General features: G+C 54.0%; 1 protein-coding gene across 1 annotated transcript in view; it reads right to left on the bottom strand.

Annotated features, from left to right (window-relative positions):
- The window catches only part of LOC118772194 (peroxisome proliferator-activated receptor alpha-like), a 28,387-nt gene extending 21,494 nt beyond the window's left edge, over window positions 1–6,893 (bottom strand). The window contains exon 1 of the mRNA XM_036520492.1: window positions 6,766–6,893. The gene's annotated coding sequence lies outside the window, so the exon portion shown is untranslated. The remainder of the gene's footprint in view (window positions 1–6,765) is intronic.
- Between the last annotated feature and the right edge of the window lie 607 nt (window positions 6,894–7,500).

Genomic DNA, 7,500 nt, shown 5'->3' with positions numbered 1-7,500 from the left:
GGAGGAAAACTGCACAAGGCAGCAGCATGGCATGCTTCAGAGCTGTGTGCATGTTTTTACTGTTGGGCTGATGGCAGCCAGCAGCTCATTGCAGGGTCCACTGTGCTGTGCTTCCGCGATCCTTTACTGGAAGCTGGCTGGAGCCAGCAGAGGGTTTCCACATCAGCCTGCAGGCTGAACCAGAGTCACGTTACACAGCCCCGCTCTGCTCAGGCCAAACTGTACATCTCAGAGTTTGAAACAACAGCAATCCTATCCAGCTGCTTGCATCACCTCACTACATGAGAGTTGAGTTTAGACAGCTGTGCTCAGACTGTCCCTCTATACACAGGACTGTGTCTGACGCAGAACAGTCTGGTTCTAACTGCTGGGGACACTTCTGGCCCCTCCTGCTTCTTCCCCTGAGCTGATAACACCCTGCTATTACACTAGAAGCATTTGAACTGAAATGACTTTAAAGTGAACATGCAGGCTGAGAGCTGAGAGAGGTGCTTACTGCAGTAACTCTGGCTGTGGAAGGTTGTGTATGGAAAACCAGGCGATGAGGGTGGAGTTCAGAGCAGAGTACAGTTTCTCTGTGCTGCCAGCACTCGCGGCGTGTGAACACCATGCTACCTGGCAGACGCTGGACGCAGGAATGCAGGACTCAGGAATGCAGGACGCAGGACGCAGGACGCAGGACGCAGGACGCAGGACGCAGCGCAGGTGTGGTCTGCATTGCTGCAGGCCTGGCCGTCTGTGCCGGTGCTTCCTCACCAAGCGGGAGAGAGAGGGTGCCATAGGCCCTGCGGTAGCCCCAGAGAGGGGATCACAGACACAGCTAGGCTGTAGAAACGCACGGCTCAAACCCTGAGTCTAATCACAATAACAGGTGTTATTTCAGTGAAATGGGGCTCTTCTGTGAAGGCATGTGCTGGTCACCTGCCCCTCTCCACGGCATGGAAATCTGCCTGTTTACAATGCAGATTACTGCTGATGCAGACAGAAAAACAAAATGTGGGATTACAGCAGGAACAGCCTGTGAGAGGGAAAAGACCAAACACACCAGGAGAAGAGGAACAGCTGGGAGAGCAGGCAGGGGCCTTGCCATTTGCATGGGTCCATTCTTCTGGAATGAATCTGTAACAAGGACACACTGTATTGAAGCGGCGCATGTTTCCGAAACAGCTGTGAGGGTCCTGTTTCATTTTCCAGCGTGACGCTGGCTCAGAACTCCCCCACACTGCTGCCAGGTGGACTACGTGAGGGCGGACAGACTGAGCCCAGAGCAGTGTGGGAGGGGAACCCTCCGGCTGAGGAACAGCCCCTCCCTCCCCCCTCAGGGCCCGCACACTCTCATACTCTCACACTCCCGCGCACTCCCGCGCATGCTCCCGCACCCTCTCCCGCACTCCCGCGCGCACTGTCCCGCGCACACTCCCGCACTCTCCCGCGCTCTCCCGCACACTCTCGCGCACACTCTTGCACACTCTTGCACACTCTTGCACACTCTTGCACACTCCCGCACACTCTCGCGCACACTCTTGCACACTCCCGCACACTCCCGCACACTCTTGCACACTCTTGCACACTCCCGCACACTCTTGCACACTCCCGCACACTCTTGCACACTCCCGCGCACTCCCGCGCACTCCCGCGCACACTCCCGCACACTCTGAGGGGGGAGAGCACTGAGGCAGCAGGTTGCCTCCTTCCTGTTCTGGGATTGTGGGTTTGTGGCTGCATGTGTGGGACAGAACTGCAGCTCAGTGATACCCAGGAGTGCAGACACCTGTATGGCACATGCACAGCACAATGCCTTCTGGGAAAAATGGGGACACTGCCCTTCAGGTGTCACACAAAGTGACGCATCCTCCTCAGGGGAGCCCACCTTGGAGGGAGTCACACTCTGCAGCCCCTACAGATGGCAAGGAAGCAGCAGGGAGTGCAGTAAAGTACATACTTTACACAGTACGCTTTACTGGAACTACAGTCAGAGCGCTGTTTACTGCTTTCCTGCCTTCTCTGTTCCAAGCCAGCTGTAACTGAGGCAGTTTATAAACACTGCATAGAAAGCAGAGATTAAAACCTGAAAGTCCTGTTTTACCAAAAGGAAAACCCAGCCGCCCTCTCCTCGGTGACGGCAGAGGGGATGTGAGGTTTCGGATTGCAGGTGAAAGCACCGGCACACTGCAAAGCGCTCAGGCGCCTGGAGGAGACTCTCACTCAGAAGCCATGAATACGCATGCGTTTCTGCTCACAGACCAGCTACAGCAGGAAAGACATTTATGGCGTGTACAGTCTACAGTACAGTGTGGAGAACGCTCTGTCCAAGATCAGAAGGTACTTCTGAATGCCTGAGGTCTCACACCAGGAGCTGCTCCTAACTGGCCTGTCACAGAAAGAGCAGTCCATGTGGGGAAGCATAATAACTCCAGCCCTGTGACACCTGTGATCTGACCGTCCCGGGAGACAGCTGGACCAGAGCTCAGAACACGGCTCTGTCCTGCTTCCTTACTTCAGTTTAGTGGCTCTGACCCCTAACCGGGCATCTGAGGTTCGAGACAGACAGAGGCAACACTCTGCCCAGCAGCGCTCCTGGGAGCAAGCATTAAAGTATGACACAAACATGTCCGTTACGGTGCATGAGAACCTTTCTGTAAGAACTAAGGATCTGTCTTCTCTGCTTAAAAAAGCTGTGTCCTCATAGCACACTTTAGCTTACTGTGTTGAAAACACACCCTACATACACAGGCTGAACGGAATCAAATGGCTGGCCACATTGGAAAGGGTCCAAACATCACCTCGGATTATATGACCAAAACAGAGCGGGAGCCAGCAGACCGTGAGCACGCGGCAGGCTCCACGTCCACACAATCGGGAGACGTATGGAGAATCAATTAGGACTGCAAGCCCAAGGAAGTTATGCAAGCGCAAAGCCAAGGCAGGACAGGTCTGCGAGAGGGCAGTCTGTTCTCCTCTGCACCAAACCCATCTGAGAACACCGAGTCCACCTCTATCCCCACATTTCCTCAGGGGAAAACATTACACACACCAGCGCACTCAAGGAAGGCAGCAAGCAGCCTGAGGCAAGCACATCCTCTGAAGCCAGCTCTGCCGCGGCCTGAAGAACAAGGCCAGGAGAGATGAGATCATCACAGCAATGAGCCTCTCTCAATGGATACAGATCCTGGAAGACATGGGCATTTAGGGTACCAGTATGAGCTTGGCTGGGGGTGTTCCAGAGACTCGGGGCCAGAGCTACTGCAGGAACCAGCACACAGAGGGCATGCTAAGCACACATCCAGAATCTGCACAGACATCAGGCATGGCTTTCTGCATCCCTGTCAGTCAGGCATGACATCAGGAGTGCTGTAGAGCTGTGTAACACGCCCCCTCAGTGTCCCTGACAGCTGCAGGCCAGCTCTCTTTCACCCCAAGCTCTCTGTCGCCCCCCCCCTCCCCCCCCAGCTCTCTGTCGCCCCTCCCCACAGCTCTCTGTCCCCCCCAGCTCTCTGCCCCCCCCAGCTCTCTGTCACCCCCCCCCCCCAGCTCTCTGCCCCCCCCCACAGCTCTCTGTCACCCCCCCCCCAGCTCTCTGCCCCCCCCCAGCTCTCTGCCCCCCCCAGCTCTCTGTCACCCCCCCCCTCCCCCCCCAGCTCTCTGTCACCCCCCCCCCAGCTCTCTGCCCCCCCCCAGCTCTCTGCCCCCCCCAGCTCTCTGTCACCCCCCCCTCCCCCCACAGCTCTCTGTCCCCCCCAGCTCTCTGTCCCCCCCCCAGCTCTCTGTCCCCCCCAGCTCTCTGCCCCCCCCCCAGCTCTCTGTCACCCCCCCCCTCCCCCCCCAGCTCTCTGTCCCCCCCAGCTCTCTGCCCCCCCCCCAGCTCTCTGCCCCCCCCCCAGCTCTCTGCCCCCCCCAGCTCTCTGTCACCCCCCCCCCTCCCCCCCCAGCTCTCTGTCCCCCCCAGCTCTCTGCCCCCCCCCCAGCTCTCTGCCCCCCCCAGCTCTCTGTCACCCCCCCCCCCCCAGCTCTCTGCCCCCCCCCCCAGCTCTCTGCCCCCCCCCCAGCTCTCTGCCCCCCCCAGCTCTCTGTCACCCCCCCCCTCCCCCCCCAGCTCTCTGTCCCCCCCAGCTCTCTGCCCCCCCCCCCAGCTCTCTGCCCCCCCCAGCTCTCTGTCACCCCCCCCCCCCCCCCCCCCAGCTCTCTGCCCCCCCCCCCAGCTCTCTCTCACCCCACACGGAGGACACAGCACTGACGTTACCCATGGCAGCTCGGGCTGCAGTGACACGGTGGAAGCAGAGGTCAGCCGGGGGACCCTGCCACCCTGCTGCGCCTTCCTGAAACGCTCTGTCACTTTCACCCAGAGCAATGTCACAGCACACAGAGTGACAGACAGCAGGACCTGCTGCTGCCAGTTACCACACCTCTCTCACATTCTAAACCAAACTTAAAGTGCCACTGTGTTAGAGGCTTTGCAGGCCCTCTTTGGGATTACAGACCTACAGTGATCTGTCTTACAACTGTGCTTGGGTACCAGCAAGAATTCACCAGCAGTGGTGGGAAGAAGCTTCTCCTGTTCACCCATCTTTCAGACATTCTCTTGCAGGGCCTTCTGGGAGCTGACTCAGCTCAGCTGACACAGAGAGCTGCTTTAGTGGGCTGAACGATCCCCTCGGTTTGTGCAAACAGACCGGAGTCATTTTCAGAGCTGCAGAACTGCCCTAAAAGCATGCAGACGGGCCTGGCTCTACCTGCAACTCTGACTCACAATCTTAAAGTTAGAAACAGGAGAATTACAGCAGCAGAGTGTGATCAATGAAAGCTGCCTGTGACAGAGAGGACCTGAAAACGCTACAGCAAAGCACTCTGAAATTCAGAGCCAGAAAACGAACTCACTGCATTATAATGCCGTACACTGTGAAGTCAACGTTAGGAACTGTGATGTATGATTGTAAGGCTGTGAGACTGAGAAATGTGTGCTGCTATGGTGATGTACGTGGGGCAGGCGCTGTGTTGGACTGGCTGCATATTTGTTAATTGTTTGCACTGATGTGTTATGCAGTCCTGGCAGCCCCAGGCAGGATAAGAGCACCCACCAAATCAAAAATAATAAAATGAAAATGAATAATGAAAAGAGTGTATGACGCTCAGTGAGAGCTCTCCGCACGCCCACACTGAGGGATAAAAATAGTGGAGTGTAATTCCTGAGGGTCTGCCCAGCTCAGCGAGACGCTTACGCTCCGGCCACTCTGCAGCACAGTGTACCAATAAGGGCGGCCAGAGCCGACCTGTACACTGAACGCTGCTCTGGACCTGCCTCTGCTGGCCTTCATGATCAAACAGCCTGCCAATACACAATGAGTTCACTGATAAGCAAGGCATCCCTTTGTACTTGACTGAGTCTAATGTAGCATTACAGTACGATTATGTTTTAAGTTTAAGTTAAAGCTTTAAAAACAAACTAAAACATTTTCCATTAAAGTAATGATTTGATGTGAATCGCACAAGATGCAATCAAGTAAAGCAGAGTCAGCTACTCATTTATTCCAATGGCCATGCTTCTGCAGAACAGTCACAGAGGTGTCTTTTCTGTGTCCTCAGTGGTTTCCTCACTCACCCCCATTGGTCAACACTCTCCTCATCCCAACACCGCTGACAGTCTGGTGTCCTCATTTTTTAAAACCGAATTTACCAGAAAAAGAAATAAATGATTATGATAATTCAGTGAACATTGCACTCATCCAGACTGTTTCAAACAGCAGTGTTATGTGAGGGAAGGAAAGACAGACACAGACGCTGTTCAACACGCCAGCTGCCGGTTAGCTGCCTCGCTCCAGGACAACATGTCTAATATTTTATCAGAAACGGAGAATGATTCACTTCACTTTAAGCACAAAATCAAACTATTTCCGTGTGATGCTCAACAGGACGCAGTGAAAAATGCATCTACTTATTTATCCAAAAAGCGCGCTATCCCACCTCACCTCCAAAACGCCACTGCACCGACAGGCTACATCTGCTGCCTGAGAATAATGTCCTGCGAACCTCTACACCGTGTCAGAGTCACGATCCAGTCTCCGCAGGCAGCCTCCTTATATTACAAACGACATCTTCACCTGTCTGTGTACGGCACAATTTAGAACTTCAAGGGTTTAGCAGTCCCCTGCGTCCACATCCATTTAAAAATAGATATGCTACTATATTCCTCCAGCGTTTGGAGATGCATTTCGTGTAATCAGCGCAACTCCGTGACGAAGCCATGAAAATACTGTACATGCAGAAAGCGACGCGCTGAGTGAAATTCACACTGTCGCTCCTCACAGCGTCCTGACCGCAAGCACAGAAACACGCTGAACCCTCGCTGTAGGCACAGAATGCCAAACGGACCCATTGACAAAGACAGCAGAGAGCAGGGAAAGCAGCGTTCAAACAAATCATGCCGAAGTGCCCGAAAGCTGCTCTGCCGGATCCCCGCTAAAAGCTGCGTGACAGCCCGGCTTCAGCAGTAACACGCTAATGCTGTTTCTCTCGGCGCTTGTTTATTCCGAGGCGGATCATGAGAAGGATAGCCGAAATGTTTTCTGCGCTCCTAACCCGCTGTAAATTAACGCTCATTGGCCCGGACGCCGGCAAACTTGGGCAGAAAGAAGTTACAAAACAACAACAACAATAATAATAATACAAATTCTCCAGACGAAATAGTTCTGTCATGAATGAAGCACTTCATTTACAATGAAAATCATAATCAATAATAAAAAGAATGCCGCTGATACCAGGAGCGCCTACCTTAGAGTGATCTACCCAGTGTGAAGCCGCCATATCGTCAAGAATCGCAGTGAGTGCTGAGAGGAGGAGGATCGGGGAGGAGATATAACCCCTCTCACACGGCCCTGTGTGACACCACAGCAGTGCCGCTGTCAAAATCCCGCACCCCGCACCGCCAGCAAGCAGCGCCTGCTCGTCGGAAATGACGACATGAGTGACAGCTGGAGAAGACGAGCGCTCACACCTACTGACACACCTATGCGTTCAGCGAATGGAAAGCGCAGCAGCTGGCAGCAGCGGGACGCCCTCCGACGCCGGAGTGCTGCCTTTCTGCGCGAAATCTTTCAGGAGAATAACAGTTTAACAGGGATTGCCTGATATTATATAATCTAGACTGTAACACACTTTGCTTTGGCACGCACACACTACCACTGTGCGCACTCGTTCTGCGAGGGCTGTGATGGAGGTGTTGATAAGCATTAAGGAGTCACTGCGTCCGTTTCTTACGCCGCTCCATACACGTGTGTTTGTACAGTGTTTCTGTTGTCACTGTGAGGAAATCATGAATGAGAACAATCTTTGCCTTCTTAATGGTTTTGCAAGAGTTGTCGTTCCACAATTGGATTTTGCAACTCTCAAAAGTATACAAAGTGAAAATCAATCTTATTGTTCAATTACTGACCTATTTGTGCAACCTGTTCATAGCACGTTATATCTGAGAAACTGTTTCACAACTTCGGCTGAGCGCGATTACAA

This window comes from Megalops cyprinoides, chromosome 25 (assembly GCF_013368585.1).
Source record: "Megalops cyprinoides isolate fMegCyp1 chromosome 25, fMegCyp1.pri, whole genome shotgun sequence".
NCBI classification, from domain to species: Eukaryota; Metazoa; Chordata; class Actinopteri; order Elopiformes; family Megalopidae; genus Megalops; species Megalops cyprinoides.
This window is presented reverse-complemented; position numbering and strand designations above follow the sequence as displayed.